The sequence below is a fragment of the Cetorhinus maximus genome, chromosome 6 (assembly GCF_964194155.1).
Source record: "Cetorhinus maximus chromosome 6, sCetMax3.hap1.1, whole genome shotgun sequence".
NCBI lineage: Eukaryota > Metazoa > Chordata > Chondrichthyes > Lamniformes > Cetorhinidae > Cetorhinus > Cetorhinus maximus.
This window is the reverse complement of record NC_135884.1, coordinates 41,714,545-41,736,447: the sequence shown is the minus strand read 5'-3', so window position 1 is coordinate 41,736,447 and position 21,903 is coordinate 41,714,545.

Genomic DNA, 21,903 nt, shown 5'->3' with positions numbered 1-21,903 from the left:
AAACTTGTCTTTGAGAACACTCAGCCACTGAGGTGCCCTCTCCTTCAAGCTGCAGGCTCATTAATGGCCAACGCTAGCTGCGTAGGCTGCCGAGTTGCCGGCTCTCAGATTGGGCTCAATTGGATGGCAGTTATGGTGGCAGGACTCCTTCGATTGTGATAAAATTCAGCCCTATGTTGAAAATCCTCAGTGCCATTCCCACCTGATGATATAACACCGTGGCCTCATCTCTCGTGGGTTTGTCCTGGTAGTGGGACAATACATACACAGAGAAGATGATGGAGAATTCTTATCTATGATGTATTTTCAATTAGTGGCTTTGTAAATTTTCTAAAGTTCATGCTAATATTGAAAATGATGCATTTTTTCCAAGCTGCAAGGTGTTTTTCAGCAAAGTAATTACAAGTCCCTGCCGGAGGTCATTACAATTTTTTCTGATAAAATGGCAAGAAAATGTTTCCCAACCTTTTCTAAACAATTTCACATGGCATTTATTAGACACTACTTAAGAAAGGTGCATTTTCTTTTAAAATAGTCAGAATCAGAATGCATTTGTCATCCAGAAAACATACATAGTAATTGGGATCATAGTTACTTTGATGGAAGGACATATGACAATCCTTGAATTAGTCAGTGGAAGAAGTCAGGACAGATGTTGTCTGGATCAGCAGTTAATAATCAACTTTGTGAAGAGCTCTGGGAGGATTTGGACGGTCTTGTGGTTAGAAACCATGTGATAATTGTGCTGAACAAGCTATCAAATGCTTACAACTTTCATGCTGCAAATCTCAACAAACCAGAATCCCATATGCCAAACTTTTATATCCAAATATGCCAATCCATTAATCACTGTATTAGTCTACAGAGCAGATCATTCCATGTATTTGTGATTCAGTCACAGCGACAGCAAGGTGAACAGGAGTATGTGACCTAGTCAGACTACCGTAACCAATGCAGCAGTTTTGAGAACATAGGATTTGGCACAACTGAGCCAACTGTCTTCAACCAGGTGCAGGCTGCTTCAGGATTGATCAGTTTTTCCAGCAATCTAAATGTTTAATACGACAGTATAGCTTTTGATTTAAGTATCATCAGGAAAAATTACAGCAAATTTATTCCTTAACACTTAATTTTCAATTGTTAATCAAATAGTCGTTTGGTAGTACGTTCTGTACATTCTTTGAGTATTGCTGAAAAAAGAAACATGTCTTAGCTTTTTATCTTGTACTCATTAGGACACTCGCAAGAATACCAATAAAAGGGGGAAAACAACAACTTATACTGTATGTGAAAAGAAAGCTGATTGGTTGGCAAGTGGCGTTACCATGGAGAATGCACCATTGATGGCGACTAACAGTTAACTACCAAGTATTGTTTGAAATTTAAACCAGGCAGCTTGACCCTGATTGGTCAAGGCATTTCCCTGAGGAATGAATCAGTGAACGGCTGTCACTTATTTTGTTTGACTGAAATTGTTAATCAGTTCTTCCAGTTGTCAAATTCATTGTTGGGAACACATGTTTTTTTTATTTGTTGTGTGCCATAGGTCTTAGCCACAGAATCACAGAATCTTTTCAGTGCTGAAAGAGGCCATTTGGCCCATCGAGTCTGCACTGGCTCTCTGAAAGAGCATTCTATCTAGTCCCACTCCTCTGCCTTATCTCCGTACCTTTGAACATTTTTTCTTTTCAGATAGCAATCCAGTTCCCTTTTGAATGCCTTGATCGAACCTGCCTCCACCACCCTCTCAGGAAGTTTGTTCCAGAATCCAGCCACCCTCTGGGTGAAAAAAAATTTCCTCACATCACTTTTACTCCTTTTGCCAATTATTTTGAATCTGTGCCCTCTAGTTCTTGATGCTCTCTTGAGTGGTAACAGTTTCTCACTATTTACCCTGTCCAAACCTTTCTGAATCTTGAATACCTCTATCAAGTCTCCTCTCAGCCTTCTTTTCTCCAAGGAAAACAGTCCCAACCTCCCCTCATAGCTACAGTTCTTTATCCCTGGAATCGTTCTTGTGAATCTCCTCTGTACTTTCTCCAATGCCTTCACATCCTTCCTTAAGTATGGCACCCAGAACTGGACGTAGTACTCCAGATGAGGCCTAACTAGCGTCTTATACAAGTTCAACATGACCTCCTTACTCTTGTACTCAATGCCCCTATTAATAAAGCCTAAGATACTATATGCTTTATTTACTGCTCTCTCTTGTGGGGAGGCGGTGGCATAGTGGTATTGTTGTTGGACTAGTAATCCAGACACCCAGGCTAATGCTCTGGGGACCCAGGTTTGAAACTCACGATGGCAGATGGTGGAATTAGAATCCAATAAAAATCTGGAATTAAAAGTCCAATAATGACCATGAAATGATTGTTGTAAAAACACATCTGGTTCACTGGAAATCTGCCATCCTTACTTGGTCTGGCCTACGTGTGACTCCAGACCCATACCAATGTGGTTGACTCTGAAATGGCCTAGCAAGCCACTCAGCTCATTACTGCTTTCTCAAGAGAAATTGGGGATGGACATAAATGCTGGCCTAGCCAGTGAGGCCCACATCCCATGAATGAATAAAAATGATTTCTGTTCCTGCACCTCCTTTAGCATTTTTCTCTTTATTTTATACTGTCTCTCCATATTCTTCCTGCCAAAATGAATCAACTCACACTTCTCTGCATTGAACTTCATCTGCCACTTGTCTGCCCAATCCACCAACGTGTCTATGCCCTTTTGAAGTTCAAGATTATCGTCATCACAGTTGACAACGTTTCCAATCTTTGAATCATCTGCAAATTTTGAAATCATGCCCTGACAATCACAGTCTAGGTCATTAATATAAATCAGGAAGTGCAAGGGTCCCAAAATTGACCCCTGGGGAATCCCACTACAAACCTTCCTCCAATCTGAAAACAACAATTATCACTACTCATTGTTCCTTGTCGCTTGGCCAATGTCTTATCCAAGCGCCTACTTTTCCTCTTATTCCATGAGCTGGAATTTTGCTCACAAGTTTGTTGTGTGGCACTGCATCAAATGCCTTTTGAAAATGTACATACACCACATCAACAGTGTTGCCCTTATCAACCTTCTCTGTTACCTCTTCAAAAAACTCCATTAATTTAGTTAAACATGGTTTTCCCTAATAAATCCATACTGGCTTTCCTTAACTATCCTGCACTGGTATAAGTGACAATTGATTTTGCCCTGAACTATAGTTTCCAGAAGTTTCCCTACCACTCCAGTCAAACTGACTGGTTTGTAGTTGCCGGCTTTATCCTTGCACCCCTTTTTGAACAAGGGTGTAACATTTGCAATTCTCCAGTCCTCTGGCACAACCCCTGTGTCTAAGGAAGACTGGAAAATTATCACTAGTGCCTCTGAAATTTCTAGTCTCATTTCCCTCAGCGCCCTTAGATGCATCTCCACCGGTCCTGGTATCTTATCAATTTTAAATAAAGATAGTCTTTCTAACATCTCCTCCTTCACAATTGTACATTCCTTTAGTGTACCAATGATCTCCTCTCTAACCTCAGCCTGGGTAACATCGTCTTCCTTTTTAAAGACAGATGCAAATTACTCCTTTAATACCTCCGCTATTTCTCCTGCCTCCATCTGTAAGTCCCCTTTTCTATCCCTAATCGGCCTTCCTTTTTCTTTTACCACCCTTTTATTATTTATATGCTTACAGAAGACCTTGGGATTCCCTTTTATATTAGCTGACAATCTCTTTTCATGCTCTCTCCTTGCTTTTCTTATTAGTTTTTCCACTTCCCCTCTGCTCCTTCTATATTCAGTCTGATTCTCTATTGTATTTTCTACCTAACATCTGACATCTGTTGTATGCGCACTTCTTCCCTTTCATCTTCACCTCTATCTCTCTCATCTTCCAGGATGCTCTGGATTTATTTGTCCTACCTAACCCTTTCAAGGGAATATACCTTGACATCGCCGACAATACCTTTTCTTTGAAGGTACTCATTGTTCAGCCACCACCTTTTCTGCCAACATTTGATTCCAACTCACTTGACTCAGATGCATTCTTATCTCATTGAAGTTGCCTTTCCCCCCAATTAATTATCCCTGCTCTGGATTCTTCCTTGTCCTTTTCCACGGCCAACTTAAACCTTATGATACAATGGTCACTGTCCCCTAAATGCTCTCCCACTGATATTTGATCCATTTAGCCAACTCATTACCCAGACTAGGTCCAACAGTGCCTGTCCTCTCGTTTGACCGGAAACATACTGCTGCAGAAAATTATCTTGAATGGTAATTCGACCAGTTATAATCTACCTCAGTGTAGAAGGCATTAATTCACATTGCACTGGTGGAACATTGCACTGATTGGATGTAACATATAGGATGTCTGTGAGATTTCTCCTAATATCCCACTGCAGTTTTGGTGATGGATACAAGGAAATTCTGGAGAAAGGACCATCATGCCATTTTTGCAGGACTTCCATCAATCTTCCACTGAAGTTACTGTGAAAGATCAGGGGAAATTCTACCCCCATGTTTTGATCTTCTAAAAGTTAAAGAATACCAACAGTCCAGTTCAGAGCTGGACAAGGTTTTAATAGCACTGCTAAACTGATCAAAATGAAACATTGGCCCTGAAATTGCACACTGGTAACTATGGAATTACCCCCAAGAAACTGTATTTATGCCTATTTTCAGGTTTTTATGCCATTTCTTTGAGTATTACCTTGGTCTCCCACAAGAGTTAAGGCAACACAAGGGGAAGAATTTTCTGCCTGTCGGGCGGGCGGGCCCGACCCAATCGCTGGTGGGCGGGGAGCTGATCCCCGCCAATGGAGTGGGCCACACCGTCATTTTACGTGGACAGGCCAATTAAGGCCCGCCCAGCATGACGTCCGGCAGGAAGTGCTATGCGCTTCCTGTGCGGTGGGGGGGATTCCCTAAAAGCGAGAGTGAGGCTAAGTGCAGCCTCAGGGAGATCGCTTCCACTTTGAAACATATTTTAAAAAATTTTTTTTAAATTCCCTAACATGTCCCCCTCATGTGACAATGTCACATGAGATGGGACATGTTCATAATTTACAGAAAAACTTTATTAAAATTTTTAAAACCCTGCATGAAACCTCATCCCGCCGTTGGATGAGGTTTCATGTTTTCTCTATTTGCCGCTGGCACTCCTAGCCTGCCCACCAACCTTAAGGTTGGATGGGCAGGTCCTTTAATTGTTTAAATGATCCTGTCAATGGCCTCAATTGGCCATTGACAGGTCGGCGGGCGCACAGCTGATTTTGCTGCGTCCCCGCCTTCCTGAAAATTTAAATGGGGCGGGATGACGTCGGGGGTTCCGCCCAGCGTCATTTTGCGTGTTGGCGAGCGGGCCCCACTCCCTGCTCGCCGACAGCAAATTTCTGCCCATGGTAGAATATCTATGGGATTTCAAGGCCATTGTGTGCAAAATGCCACCTATCCTGGCTGCATTAACCATTGTGTTGTCCATGAGAAGGAGCAGGAAGACTGGGAGATGCTGTCAAACTGGAAGAAGATAATGAGCGAAAGCCTTAACTTTGCAAAAGGTTGTACATCTTCAATGATTGTCCTGGCCATGTTAAAGCTCAACAGGGAAATTGTCACAGAGATGTGTGAAGTTTTGGATCTAGATTTGAAGAGACCCTCTGTTACTGCTTAGCCTGTGGCTGGAAAAGTCAACAGCTGCCATTTTTGGCACATGTTCTCACTTGGCATCAAAGGAAATTATGGGCCCCTGCCTCAAACTCACCATAAAGCAGAAGAACTACAAAATGGATCAAAATGCTAGTGCATTTAACAATACTGTCAGAAAGGGGCCAGCTACAGTCAAATCAATTTCTTAAAATATAAGTGGATCAGTGGAATGAAGTTTGTGTTGTGGAGGGGCCCTGAAAGTTCCTGGGGCCTGGAGCCCTGACATTTTAAATCTGGTTTTGATTCCCAGGTACCAGAGACTGCTGGGTTTACCTAATGCACGAAGGACGAACAGAAATCGTTGGTCACTCAGCAATAATTCTATGTAATTGGTTGTTCTCCCAGATACTGTGTGTGGTCAACCAAATCCAAGTAAAGAAACAGGTGTAACCAGTCAATACAGTCATGTACATCAACCTTAAGGCCTTCCATTCCCGCAACATTCAAGTGCCTGAGATGCCCTGGTGACAAATATTCGCTAGAGTCAACACATGTCTCTGTTGTCTTCTTAAAAAAGTACAAAAAAACTATGGGCATGAAATTCATTGCTTTAGCATTGCTTTGCTGGGCTGTGATGCATTGGTGGCAGCTCTTCACGCAGCCCACAGTGTTCTCCAAGGGAAAGGGCACATAGGGATGTCCTTAGTGTTAATTCATCCGGAAGCCAGGTGATGAAGTAGTAAACCGGACACCAATATTCTCATTTGATGTTAGATTTATTTACAGAATGCAGCATTACATATGTCAGCCTCCTCCCTTACCAACACCAAGTGTCCCAGAAGTCTCTCTTTAAATGTGCTTAATCAATACCCCGCACCTCTATATCCTTAATCTTAGCAATACAATTAACATACCATTAACACCTAGGGCAGAATTTTACGCTGATCGGGCGGGTGTGCATCCAACCCGATTGGACATGAAATTGGGCGAGATGATGTCGGGCGAGCTTCTCAACGCCATCCCGTGCCCGTGTGATATTTCAGTCGGCAGGCACGTGCAAAAGCCAGCAGCGCACCTGCCGACAATTAAGAGGGCAATTAATCCCATTAACGGAGCAATTGACTCCGATTTTTCATGCTCCATCCAACCTTATGGTTGGCAGACGGGTGAATCGGCCAGGCAGCCTTTACATTTTTCATGAAACCTCATCCACGGGTGGGATGAGGTTTCCGTGATGAAACAAAATATAAATAAATGTCTGTGGGCAGCATTTGCAGTAGCTAAATTTTCAGGTGATTTATTATGTCGCAGGGACGCTTTCTTTCAGCTCCTGAAACCTTTATTTTTGATTTTTCAGGTCTTCAGCTCCCTGAGGCAGCCCTCTGTCTTCAGGCAGCTTTCTCTCAGCGCTGGCCTGTGCCCGCAGTGACGTCAGCGGCCGCCCTCTTCCCACTCCCACCCCGGCAGCTTTGAGCTTCTCAGCACACTCTTCACACTGGCTGGCCGTTAATTGGCCAGCCAGTGTGAAATCGCGGTCGGGGGTCAATCGCAGTCAGCAATCCATTCCCCGGCTGATCTCGGGCCCACCCACCGCGCCCGTCCACCAACCTAAAAATTCAGACCCTAGCATGTGCCAGCAGGCTGTGAATGCATGCTACCTTGGCATCACACAACTCAACTGGTTGATGCAATGCCAGGATACTTAATTTTGGACCACACGGTTCTAGACAACAAATTCTTCAATCACTTATCAAACATCAGTGGCAGAATTTTGCCCTCAGATGGTGTGTGGGCCCCGCCAGCTCGGCAGCGGGCGGGCAGCCGACCCCCGCCACCGAAACGGGGCCCGTCGCCATTTTGAGTTGGCGGGCCAATTAAGGCCCGCCCAGTGGCTTGCCCGACAGGAAGTGCTATGCGCTTCCTGTGCTGGGGGGGAGGGATTCCCCATCTGTCAAAGTGCGCTCTTTCGCGCATGCACGCGAAAGAGCGCACTGCTCCCTGAGGCAAAGTCTAGTCTCAGGGAGATTCATGAGAGGTAAGTAAAGTCTAAAAATAGATAAATATTAAAATTATTAACATGTCCCCCTCATGTGACAATGTCACACGAGATGGGACATGTTAATAATAAACACATAAAATTTATTACATTTTTAAAAAACGGACATGAAACTTCATCCCGCCAGTGGATGAAGCTTCATGAGTAACCTGGAGCCCGCTGGGTCTCCTGACCTGCCCGCCAGCCTTAAGCTTGGACGGGCAGGTCTTTAATTATCTTAATTAGCCTGTCAATGGCCTCAGTTGGCCATTGACAGGTCTGCGGGCGGACAGCTGATTTCGCTGTCTGCCCGCCTTCCTAAAAATTTAAAGGGACCAGGATGACTTTGGAGATTCCTCCCAACGTCATCCCGTGTCATTTTCCCCTCGGCGAGCAGGCCCCGCCCCCAAATCGCCAAGGGGAAACTCCTGGTCCAAGTGTGAAGCTGCAAGAGAGGCTTAGCACTGGAGTTCCTTAAAGGGCCAGGCACCCAAATTGCAGGTAAGGTTATGTTGTGGTGAGCTCCTGGATTTACCAGAGAGTTGCTACATCCTCATAGGGATGGCAGAGGAATAATAACTGACCAATCAAAGGCTGTAACAGATATGGGGGTAGCACCTGCCATACCATTGGATCTGCAGCATGGCAGTGAGGTGGAGCAGAGGCTGTGGGGATGATAAGATCTGCACGATGTTCTTTGCCAACTTGGAGCTGGGCTCTTCCATGCTCCATGACAGTGACAGGAGTGTGTCTGGCAGGTCAGCCAATGCACCCAACATCTTGGTGTGCATGCCCACCAACATTCTCCTGTAGGCCACCCAATGGAGGTCCTCATCTGAGTCCTCAGCAGCAGAATTTGTCTGCTTTCTCATCCTCTGGTTAGCTGGCAAATGACCCTTTCCCTTTACACCTGGCCTGCATCCAGCCCATTCCTAAACAGGTGATGCACCACATGCTAATCCCAGCTCTATACTAACCTTTGAGATAAGTGCAATGCAAGTATCTGAGCTGGTGGTTGTGAATGTCAGATCAAGTGACAGGGCCTTTTTATCAGTGGTGTGGTGTTGCTCTCTCTCTTCCTCCTAGTGCTGCCGTGGCTGGGCAGCTGGCTGTGCTTGGGTGTCTGAAAGGGGGAAATCGGAAGGGGAAGGTGGGGGGGTGGAAAGCAAGAGGTCCATGGCCATACTATCAGTGGCTTGTACATCGGGCCAGATAGCAGGATGAGGGTGAGCTGGGAGTTGAGAGAGGGCATAACACAGGAACATACTATCATTCTCAATATTCTCAGCAACACCGGATGCTATGGGCTACGTTGCAGCCAGCCCAATGGCCAGAATTTCATGCTCCCCCATTGGCAGGTTTTTAGGCGGGAGAGCGTGAAATTGAAGGAACTGGATTCCCTTCAGGTTCCCGCCTGCCTCAACCACACAGTAATTTTATGCTGGGGCGGGCAAGGCCTTAGCCAGGAAGCCCGTCCTTGCTCAATTGAGGCTCGTAAGTGGCCAATTATTGGCCACTTGAGGGCCATTTCCCACACAGTCTCAATTTTTAGGCTGATGGGAGGATTTATCTGGCATGGGAGAAGCCCGAAAGAAAAAGGGGTTAGACCTTGGGCGGGAAGGGGAGGTGGGAGCCTCCAATAGAAGCCCTCTTCTGAATGCAGGCACTGCTCCCACTTAATGTCCAGTGGCAGCCGGGCCTCTCTCCCCACCCCGGCCTTTCACCCAACACCCTGATCACCCACTTTGTGCACCACCCCCTCCAACCAACCAGGCCTTCCCTATTCTCCCTGCCCTGGATTCTCTTAAACTCACCTTGTCCTCTGGTCCCAGGAATTAGGCTTAGGCATGTTGAAGCACTTCCTCCTCAGTCCACTGCAGCATTTGTTGCTGCAGGGCCCCGGGAGCTGCTGGCCAATCTGATTGAGTGAGCCTCTCCTGAGTGAGGGACAAAAGTCCCACCTGCAGCCACTTAACACTCAATCAGCACAGCATTCACGTAAATTTACACTGAAAATCATGCTAACTATATTCACAAGAGAGAAATAGTGTGAAATACCACATCCTTCAAAGAATTGTAGGACAAAATTTCTGCCTTTGTTTTCTCTTTCCTTTAATTATAAATATTGAAAGACTCATTAAATTCCATGATTCTATGCAATTTTTGGCCATTTGTAATTCTGCTCAAGCTGCCTGACCATATCATTGCTGTCACCGCTCCTACTGCCTCTGATTCTAAAAATTTTCAGGCTCATGAATCTGACAGCCATCTTCTCAGTAGGGTTCAGGAGATGCAGGCATCTTTGTCCCCTTATGGTTCTGCTCTGCTTCCCTCTATCATGTGCCACCTTGTCCTGCAAGAGAGAGAGTAAAATGGTAGTGGTTGTGTAACACTGTTTTGGTGATGTTCCTGCCATGGTTGAACAGCTGGAGGTATGTAGAGGCAGTGAGAAGTGGGTGTGGACCTATGGAAATGGTGGGTGTGTAAAGATGATGTGATGTATCTGACTGCTAGGTGTGAGTCATGGGTACCAGGGGCTAGTGCTGGGTGAACGATGGGTACATGGGGAATTGAGCAGTGAGAGGTTGATGGTGTGGTGGTAGGAGGTGTCATGTGAAGATGCATTCACTAACCTTGACCACCTAAGTGAGGTCATTCAACCTTTTCTCCCACACTCTTCTGAGGGTGGTCCTTGAAGGCCTACTTCCCACCCTTCCCCCCTCCCTGTGGAACTATGCTGCCTCTCCTCCTGCCCACCACTATCACTATTGCCTCAAGCACTGCATCCAACTCCCTGGAACTCACTCTCTCTCTCTCTCTCTGCCTTAGTGTTTACCTTTCCATCATTTAAATTCCACCAATATTATTCAGTGCAACTTCCCTTTAAGAGGGACAACCTGCCTTTAAGAAAATCAGGTTGGCTGCAGCATATGATTTCTGCTTATTGCATAGGCAGCTGGCCACCAATGAAGAATGAAGCTGTGTCATCTGAATCCAAAAACCAGGGCACATAAATTTTTAGCCCGAAGCTTTTAGTTCAAATGTTGAAATATTTAGCACTAGTTAATTCTTAATACATTTGTTAGCTTCTTAAAAACATAAAATACTTAGCACACTAGTTGCATCAGTGCATTAAAAAGGTTGCCAGAGAAAAACTAATTTTGACTATCCAAAATTGTAGTTCCATTTTTGAGTTAAACCAGGTTGGGGTCCCAAACTAAGGCAATGAAATGTAATGGGAGAAAATGAAACCATGTGCATTATTATTCAGTTTGCTTTGGAGCTCTGTGGGGAACAGTAAATTTCAGAGGCAATTACTTCTGTTCCCCTTCCTTTGCTGTCAATCAGCACAACATTCACATACAACTACACTGAAAATCATGCGAACTTTATTCACGAAAGAAAAATAGTGTGAAATAACACATTCTCCAAAGAATTATAGAATAAAATTTCTACCTTTGTTTTCTCTTTCCTTTTATTGTAAATATTGAAATACTCGTTAAATTCCCTGATCCACTGCAATTTGTGGCCGTTCATAATTCTGCTCAAGCTGCTTGACCATGTCATTGCTGTCACCACTCCTAATGCTCCTGATTCTAATCCATTTAGTCCTGCCCTCCACATAGAAATCACCTGGTCAATGTTATCAGCAACATCCTTCTGTGACTATTATCACAGTACACTATTCCTCCTTGTTCTCCTTCACATCTCCACAGTTTTCAACAAGGCTGATTACTTCATTCTTCTCAGTTGTCTATCCTTCATGGCCACAGCCCCACCTTGGTTGCATCCCTACCTGTCCCACTTTGCTAATGCATCCCCTTTGAAAACTGCAGCCCCTAAATGGTCATCTCCATTGGACTTAGGAGCAGGAGTAGGCCATTTGGCCCTTCAGACCTGCTTCGCCATTCGATAAGACCGTAGCTGATCCAATTGTGGTCTCAACTTCACTTTCCTGTCTGTCCCCCATAACTCTTGACTCTCTTGTCTATCAAAAATCTATCTAGCTCAGCTTTGAATAAATTCAATGACACAGCCTCCACTCTTTTCTGAGGAAGAAAATTTCACAGACTAATGACCCTCTGAGAGAAAAAAATTCTCCTCATTTCCATCTTAAAAGAGAGATCTCTTATTTTTAAACAACGTTCCCTAGTTTTAGTTTCTCCCGCAAAAGGAAACATTTGCCTGGTATCCTATCAAGTCCACTCAGGATCTCACATGTTTCAATAAGATCACCTCTCAGTCTTCTAAACTCCAATGGATACATGCCCAGCATCTCCAACCTTTCTTCATAACACCCCCTTCCCAGGAATGAGTGGAGTGAACATTCTCTGAACTGCTTCTAATGTAAACATATTCTTTTTTCAAATAAGGAGACTGAAATTGTGCACAATATTCCAGATGTGGCCTCACCAAGACCCTGTACAGCTGCAATAAAACTTCCCTGCTTTTATATTCCATTCCCCTTGCAATAAACGTCAACATTCCATTTGCCTTCCTAATCACTTGCTCTACCTGCATATTAACCTTTCTGTGATTTGTGTACCAGGACACCCAAATCTCTCTGTACCACTGAGTTCTGCAATCTCTCTCCACTTAAATAATATACTGTTCTTCTATTCTCCATGCCAAAGTGGACAACTTCACATTTTCCCACATTATACTCCATCTGCCAAATTTTTTGCCCATTCACTTAAACCATATCCCTTTGTAGAGTCTTTACGTCCTCTTGACAATTTACTATCCTAACTATCTTGGTATCATCAGCAAATTTATCTATCATACATTCAGTCGCTTCATCCAAGTAACTAATATAGATCGTAAATAGTTGAAGCCTCAGCACTGATCCCTGTGGCACTCCACTAGTTACAGCTTGCCAACCTTAAAAAGTCCCATTTATCCCTACTGTCTCTGTCTGCTTCCTGTTGGCTAACTAATCCTTTATCCATGCTAATATTTTCCCCCCTATACCATGAGCTCTTATTTTGTGTAGTAACCTTTGATATGGCACCTTATCGAATGTCTTTTGCCAGTATATCCTAAGGCTCCATTTTCAGCTCCTTCCTCTAATCATTTTTTGCCACTCCTTTAGAAATATCTTCTATAACTTTGGGGTTAGATTCCATGTGTATATCAATAATACCCAACTTTTACCTCTCTGTTTCTCTGTTGTATAAACATAATTTGAATGGCGTGGGGAAGGCCAATGCCAATGGCATCCTACTCTTCACCAAGTGCGCCCAATATAGTCTGATCGTGTCAGAAAAATTCCGCCAGAAGAACCAGCTCCAGGCCACATGGAGGCACCCAAGGTTGGGGCATTGGCACCTCCTGGACTACATCATTGTCCAAGGCAGAAACCTGATGGACATGCTTGTCATGAGGGCCATGAAGGATTCTGAATATTGCTGGATGGACTATCGACTTGTGCGCTCAGTGATGAACATCTGCCTGGCGCGAAGACACCAGAGGACTCAAAAAGCCACATGGAGAAAGCTGAATGTTGCAGCATTGAAGGACTCAGGACTGTGGGAAGAGTTCCAGACCCAGTTGCACAATGCACTGGAGCAAGTGCCCATCGCTGATAGCACTTCCATCCAGGCACACTGGGAGAAACTCAAGTCCGCTGTCCTAGACACCTGCGCACAGACTATTGGGTTCACACCACGATGGAGCCAGGACCTCTTTGGCACCAACGACACCGCGATCTGCGATCCCCTTGAGCAGAAGCAAGCAGCCTTCTTAGCCTGGCAAAGTCACACACATATCCGGTGAATGACGGTAGTGTACCACCAACTGAAGGCTGATGTGGTGGCATAGTGGTATTGTTACCGTCCTAGTATTCCAGAGACCCAGGTTAATGCTCTGGGGACCCGGATTCAAATCCCACCATGGCAGATGATGAAATTTGAATTCAATAAAATCTGATGATGACCATGAAATCATTGCTGATTTTTGTAAAAACTCATCTGGTTCACTAATGCCCTTTAGGGAATGAAACCTGCCATCTTTACCTGGTCTGGCCTACATGTGGCCCCAGACCCACAGCAATGTGGTTGCCTCTTAAAAAAAATGCCCTCTGAACAAGGGAAATTAGGAATGGGCAATAAATGCTGGCCTAGCCAGCGATGCCCATATCCCATGAACAAATAATAATAAAAAAATTAGGTCCAGCGACGCATTCGAGACAGGTAGAGCAACAGGTTGGTGGAGAAGGCGCATGAGATTCAGGCCTACGCCAACCAGCATGACATATGCAACTTCTTCCAGGCTACCAAGACAATCTATGGACCCCGCTAGACCAGTCAAAACCTTCTCCATTCACAAGACAGCTCCTGGCTCCTCAAGGATGACGACGCCATCCATCAGCAATGGAAGGAGCACTTCGACCTGCTCCTCAATTGGGACTCCAACGGAGGGAGGAGATTCCCTCCAAGACATCCCAAAACACCCTGTAAAGGATTCCCTTGGCAATCCACCAACCATCAATGAGATTAAGCGGGCCAGCCAACAGATGAAAACCAACAAAGCTTTAAGCCAAATGGTATATCCGCAGAGGTCTACCATTCTGGCAGCTATCAGCTCATGTCACAACTCCACCAGTTCATCCTCTGTCTTTGGGACGAAGAGGACATTCCACGAGATCTCAAGAACGTGATGATAATTACTATTCACAAGAAGGCGGACAAATCTGATTGTGAAAACTACAGGGGATTTTCCCCCTGTCCATCTCAGGTAAGATCCTGGCCCGTATCCTCCTGAACCGCCTTCATCCAATCGCTGAGGAGATCCTCCCAGAAACCCAGTGTGGCTTCCAACCATCCCGGGGTACTGCGTACATGCTCTTTGTGGCTAGACAGATCCAGGGAAAATGTCGGGAGCAAAATCAAGAATTGTTCCTCACATTCATTAACCTGACCAAGACGTTTGATTCTTTAAATCGTGAAACTCTATCGATCATCCTCCAACACTTTGGCTGCCTGTTGAAGTTTATCACCATCCTGAGACCCTTGCATGACAACATGGCTGCCACCATCCTGAGTGGATGATCTGAAATTGATACCTTTCACATCTAGACTGAGGTCAAACAAGGTTATGTGATTGCCCCTACCTTGTTCACCGTTTAGCTGATGGTCATCGTCCACCTCATCGGAGGTGAACTACCACCTGGTGTCAGCATTCAGTATCGTCTGGATGGGAAGCTCTTCCACCTTGGCTGCTTCTGGGCAAAAACAAAACTCACCACCAAGGACAACACGACCTTCAGTTTGTGGATTACTGCTGCATGATAGCTTGCTCTGTACAGGACATGCGAAGGATGTTTGACCTCTTCAATGCCTCATGTAAGAGGCTTTGGCTGTCCTTAAACATCGCCAAGACAAAGGTCCTTCACCAACATCCCCTGCGCCATCCACGTAGATGGGATGGCTCTGGAGTATGTGCAGCACTTCCCTTATCTCGGCAGCCACCTCTCCCAAGGGACTATCATCGATGAGGAAGTCCAACTGTGCCAGCGTTGCTTCTTCAAGCTGCGCCAATGTGTCTTTGACAACAAGGACCTTTGGAAGTCAACAAGGCCATTGGGCATAAGGCCACTGTGTTGACCACCCTCCTCTATTGCAGCAAAACATGGGCTGTCTACAGACACCACAGTAAGATCCTTGAGAACTTCCAGCAGCGGTGCTTGTGTAGATTCCTGGGGATCAAATGGGAGAACCGCCGGACTAACACGAGCGACCTCCATGAACCTGCGTCTACCAGCATTGAAATAAAAACAGAAAATGCTGGAAAAACTCAGCAGGTCTGGCAGCATCTGTGGAGAGAGAAACAGAGTTAACATTTTGAATCTGTATGACTCTTCTTCATAGCCTTTTTAAGGGAAACCTTTGAGATAGGGTGAGTCAGTGCTGCTAGAGAGTGATTGCTTTTTTCTACCAGCACTGAAGCCCTGCTCCTGCGGAACCAACTCCAATGGATGGGCCATTGCGTCCAGATGCCCGAAAACCGCCTCCCTCGGTAGATTCTCTTCTCACAGCTTTCCGCTGGCGAACGCTCAAAGGGCGGGCAAAGGGAAAGATATAAAGGTACGCTCAAAGTCGCCCTAAAGCACAGAGGCATTAACACCATTGACTGGGGGGAGAATGCTGCCGATTGCTTGGCTTGGCACCAACTGGTCCATCAAGGTGCAAGCCACTTCGAGGCTCAACAACTTGACAGTGAGGCAGAATGGCGATGGCAGAGGGAGGAGAAGGCAGCCAATCTAGGGCTGTGATTTCCACTCCCCTATGCAGCAACGAGCCCCCACTGTGGAAGAACATGTGGATCCAGAATTGGGCTCCTCAGTCATCTGAAGTCTCCCCAAGCCTGATGGACATCATCCTCGATTCCGAGGGACTGCCGTAGACATCGCTGTGGTAAAGAATTCCACAAATTGACTACTGTCTGAGGGAAGGAATTCCTCCTCATCCCTGTTTTAAATGGGCGGTCCCTTACTCTGGGATTATGCCCTCTGGTCCTAGACTCTCTCACAAGGGGAAACAACCTCTCAGCATATACGCTGTCAAGCCTCTAAGAATCTTATATGTTTCAATAAGGTCACCTCTCATTCTTCTAAACTCCAATGAGTACAGGCCCAACCTACTCACCCTCTCCTCATAATAAACTCCCTCCATACCAGGGATCAACTTAGTAAACCTTCTCTAGACTGCCTCCAATGCCAGTATATCTTTCCTTAGATAAGTGGACCAAAATTGTTCACAGTATTCTAGGTGTGGTCTAACTAGTGTCTTGTATAGTTTTAGCAAGACTTCTCTACTTTTATACTCCATTCCCTTTGAATTAAAGGCCAATATTCCATTTGCCTTCCCTATTACCTGTTGAACTTGTATGCTAGCTTTTTGGGATTCATGCAAGGGCTCCCAAATCCCTCTGTGCTGCAGCCTTCTGCAGTCTTTCTCCATTTAAATAATATTCAGCTCCTCTATTCTTCCTGCCAAAGTGCATAACCTCACATTTTCCCACATTATATTCCAGCTGCCAATTTTTTGCCCACTCACTTAACCTGTCTATATCCCTCTGTATACTCCTTGTGACATCCTCGCTACTTGCCTTCCCACCTATTTTTGTGTCATCCGCAAACTTGGTGATAGTACATTCACTTTCTTCATCTAAGTCATTAACGTATATTGTAAATAATTGAGGCCCCAGCACTGATCCCTGTAGCACTCCACTAGTTATAGGTTGCCATCCTGAAAATGCCCCCCTTATCCCAACTCTTTGCCTTCTATTAGTTAACCAATCCTCTATCCATGCTAATATACTACCCCCAACACCATGGGCTCATAGCTTATTAAGTAGCCTTATGTGCGGTACCTTATCGAACGCCTTTTGGAAATCCACATATATTACATCTACTGGTTCTCCTTTATCTATCCTGCTTCTTACCTCCTCAAAGAATTCTAATAAATTTGTTAGGCATGATTTCCCCTTCATGAAGCCATGCTGACTCTGCTTGATTAGATTATGTATTTCTAAATGCTCTGCTATTACATCCTTCATAATAGACTCCAACATTTTCCCAATGACAGATGTTAAGCTGGCCTATAGTTACTTGTTTTTTGTCTCCCACCCTTTTTGAATAAGGGTGTTACATTGGCCATTCTCCAATCCTCTGGGACTTTTCCAGAACCTAAGGATTCTTGGAAGATTACTACCAATGCATCCACTATCTCTGTAGCTACTTCCTTTAATATCCTAGGATGCAACCCATCAGGGTCCAGGGGACTTATCGACCTTTAGCTCCATTAGTTTCTCTAGTACTTCTTCTCTAGTGATAGTTATTGTATTTATTTCCTGCCCCCCTTTTGCCCCTTGATTATTTAATATTTTTGGAATGCTATTAGTATCTTCTACTGTAAAGACTGAAGCAAAGTATTTATTCAACTCCTCTGCCATTTCCTGGTTCCCCATTATTATTTCCCCAGCCTCATTCTCTAAGGGGCCTATGTTCACTTTGGCCTCTCTTCCTTTTTATATGTTTAAAGAAGCTCTGACTGTCCGTTTTTAAACTACTTACAAGTTCCCACTCATTCAGCCACCCTGAAGTGCCTTATGGCTACGGAGTGGGTCAGCGTGGAGCATGTCAGCTCCACACTGACATTGCTTCCGGGGCAGCCAATCTGTCCAACCCCGCACCCCGGTATTAATCAGTCCTATGATTCAATTCAAATTCATCCATAACCCTTCATTGGCTCTTTAAATCCCAGGGCCCCAAGGTTAAAATCCTAGGGGGTGAATTCTCATGGTGGTTCTCCTGCTTGCCCTCTATGGTTTCAATGAAAGTGGCATGGAAACCCTGGCAAATTATACAAACAGCAGCTGAGCAGGAGAACCCCACTGTGAAAATTCACCCTCTCGCTCTCATTTTCAAATCTCTCCATGGCTTTGTTCTATGCTATCTACGAAATGTCTTCTGGCTGTATTTTGCAGCGTGTACCCTCCACTTTTCTAACTTTGGTCACCCAGGTGATTCCAGCTCTGATGTTCCACCCCCACTCCCAAATAAGTAACAGTAAAATTAAAGCTACAGTGCTCCACAATCACCTTTTTGTTCAATCTTCTTTACTTTATAGTTAGGAGGTGAAGATGCCCAGTAATACAGAAGCCACGTTGCTAATACTGCTCTTAGATTGATTCCAGGAACAAATCATACCCTTGCTGATAGTCTATGATCATCAGCTTGGGTTACTGTCAACCAAAGGACTAATGCACAGGAAAAACAATGAAAGTCAGTAACACTCGTGCACAAAGTACATGGCAGTGCTTTCAATGTCTGATGCAAAGATTCAAGCAATCTAAAAATATATGGCGTAACAACTGCCTTCCATAATCTTTAGTTCCTGCCTATATGAGAGGCATATGTAATTATTGAGGAATTGCAGGGCAATACAGCTTTAAATTCCTCAAATTATATCTGAATTTTAAAAATGTATATTTTAGCAGCTCCAGCCTGTTTAATCTCATTAAAAGGAATGAGGCCATATGAAGTTAATTTGCGGTTATTGAAATCAGTATTGACTATGCTTTGATTCATTGGGCTGGATTTTCCGTTCGGCGAGCGGGTGGAGCTGAACCAATCTTGGGCGGGGGCGGACCCAATCGCCACCGGCAATCGGGGCTGCGCCGCAATTTTGCGCGGATGGGCCAATTAAGGCCTGCCCAGCGCATTACACACTCCCGTGGAGAGCGGGACTTTTAAAATTGCGGTGCGCGTGTACAGACCGCCAGGTCCAATGGGGAACCAGCAGTCTGTATAAAGAAAGGCTAGGCAGCCTCCTTTAGGCTGATCACCATGGCCAGCTCCAGGCTGCACTGCAGGGGGTCTGCACAGCAGGCTCTGCTAGAGGAAGGCCAGAGGAGGAGGGCAGGCTGCAGGGTAGGCCAGCGGGGGGGCCAATGTGCCCCTCGCTTCTCTGATGACTGCCTTGCTGCCCTTGTTGAGGAGGTGTCAGCACGGCGAGAGGTCCTGTTTCCCCAGGATGGGAGGAGGAGGGCCCCCCACATGATGAAGTGGGCCTGGCAGGAGGTGGTGGAGGTGGTCAGCTCCAGGGATGCTGTGCGGCGAACATGGACCCAGTACCACAAGCACTTCAATGATTTGTTGCACTCTGGAAGGGTGAGTACCATGTTGGCCTTGGCCATTTAACCCAGCAGGTAGCCTTAGCCTTTGAGCCCCCCCCCACCCACCCCCCCACCCACGTCTTAGTGTTGTTACTGCATTGGTCATTTGGCGCACGCTGGGTGGGCAGATAGTGACCATGCTTACATCAGCCTTAGTGGTTGATGAGAAGATGGGTTCTCCCCGTGCCATGTGTTGGTGTTTGTCGCACTTGAGTAGTCTGGGGCAACCTGCAGGAAACGCAGCTAGGCACATACGCAGAACTCCAACACACGTCTTATTGACAGTGATGAGATGGTAGAAGGGGAGCCTCAAGGTGTCGTGGCCAAGAGCCATCTGGTGGCCTCGGTGCTGCACCTAGTTGCGCCTCCTTGCCATGGGTGCTAAGACCTGTGTGTTATTGAAAGTGATGGATGCCAAATGTGTCCAAGGTGGCCATTGGGGGAGGGGGTTGGGAGCAGCCGTACTATCTTCTGGGGATTGATCATCAGTAGCGTGCACAGGAGCCACTGGAGGCCTCAGATGGGCCACTGTGGTTGGGGTGCGGCACAGTGCATGAGTGATCAGCCCCAATAAATGGTGTTCTCTGTTCTGCAGGCAAAAAATGCGCACAACATCCATGAGCGTTCGCACACTGGTGGTGGCCAGGCCATGCTCCACATACTCACCCGATTTGAAGAACAGGCCATGGAGCTGGAAAGGAGCCAAGCGGCCAGGTTGGCAGGTGTCGGTGAGGCTGGGGTGCAGCGGCCAGGTATTTGAGGCCCACAGTCCCATCCACTCTGTCTTCCCACCATCCAAAGCACTGATGGTTGCTACAATCATTAACCCAGCAACACTGCTCATTCACAGACTGATACAGTCAGACGTGTGGGTCATACACAAAGGTCCCTCGGCCCCTTGAGGATGCGCGTCTCTAGCACCTTCCAAAGTCGCCTTATCCAATTTCTGACCACTATCTCCATGGCCTACCATGCTATGGCATTGCTGCTGCACATCCAAATACTTATTGCATCTTAGGAGGGTTTGTACCTACACCACCCTTTCAGCCAGTGTGTCCCACATTACTCTGTCCAAAAGGTCCTCAGCACCTCACCTGTCAACCTCATGGCACTCAACTTAAATAAATGCCACCAGGTTAGTCATCCCTGCGCCAAGGGGAAATGTTGCCTTCTGTCCACCCGGTCTATGCCCCTCATAACGGTATGAAGGTCAATAATGTGACCTGTCGATCTCCTATGCTCCACGGCAAATGTCACAAGTGTATGCAATGTTTCCTCATAACTCCAACACTCCAGGCCAGCATGCATCCTGGTCAGGAACCTCTGCACTCTCTCCACTCCAATGCCATCCCTCCCATGAAGTGCAGGTCACAACTGAACACAGAAGTGTAGCTGTGGCCTCGACAGCGTTTTCTGCACTTGCAACATGACCTCCCTTTTCCTACATTCTATTCCTCGGCTAATAAAGGCAAGTCTGGCTTTTACCTTGTTAAACGCCTTATGTTCCTGTTCTGCTACCTTAAAGGGTCTGCCCAGCAAGGTCCCTGTAATCATCTTTACTTTCCACAATCCTACCATTTCTCCTGTATTCCCGTACCTTGTTTGTTTTGCCCAAGTGCATAACCTCACACTTATCCACATAACATTCCATGTGGCATTCATTAGGTCTTCTGACCAGCCTGTCTGTATACGCATGTAATGTTTGGGCCTCCTCTTGACTATTTATCACCCCACCAATGTTCGTCTCCTTAAGTTCTTGAAGGTTGAGCGCATTATGAGCCTGGGGGTAAAGGGATGAATTGTGTTACTGACTGAATGCTAACTGATCCACTGTCCTTGTTGTTAATTTCAGCATCACCACCCCATGGCCACCAGGAGAACGTCCAGAGTCCCCCTTCCACACCTGAGGGGCGTCAATTGGCACAAGCATCACATCATTTCAGCGAGCCAGGCACCAGCGCAGCGACTACCACATCGGTAGGGAATGTAACATCGGCTAGTGTCTCGCGGCACAGTGGAGAGGGCACTTCACAATCACCAAAGGAGATGGCACAGACAGAGAGCGCCGATGGTGCCAGCAACCGAAGGACTGCAGGGGACCAGGCACATGCTGAGTCAGGCCGTGATGATGTGCCTCTGGAGATGTCCGCCATGCAGCAGCTGCAGGACAAGCGGCCGGGTGCGCGGGAACATCTGGCAGTGTTGCATGAAAGTGTGCTTCACTTGGTCTCTTTGGTGGAGGAATCCAGGCAGAGTGTGAGTGATGGCATGAACATCATTTCTGAGCATCAGGCTTCCTCCATGGAGAGATTGGCGACTCTCATGGTGAGGGGCTTCCAACGGATTGATCAACTTCTGATGGTGTTACACTCAGACCTGCAAGCCCTCACAGCGCTACTGGCCACAGGTGGTCATTGGCAATGTGGGAGATGTTCTGGGCACCAAGTGTCCCAACTCAGTGCCCATCCATGTACGGTGAGCAGGGAGGTCCAAAGTGACCTCATGTCAGCACAGCAGCTGCCTGTCGTCTCTGCAAGCTCCTCTCAGGG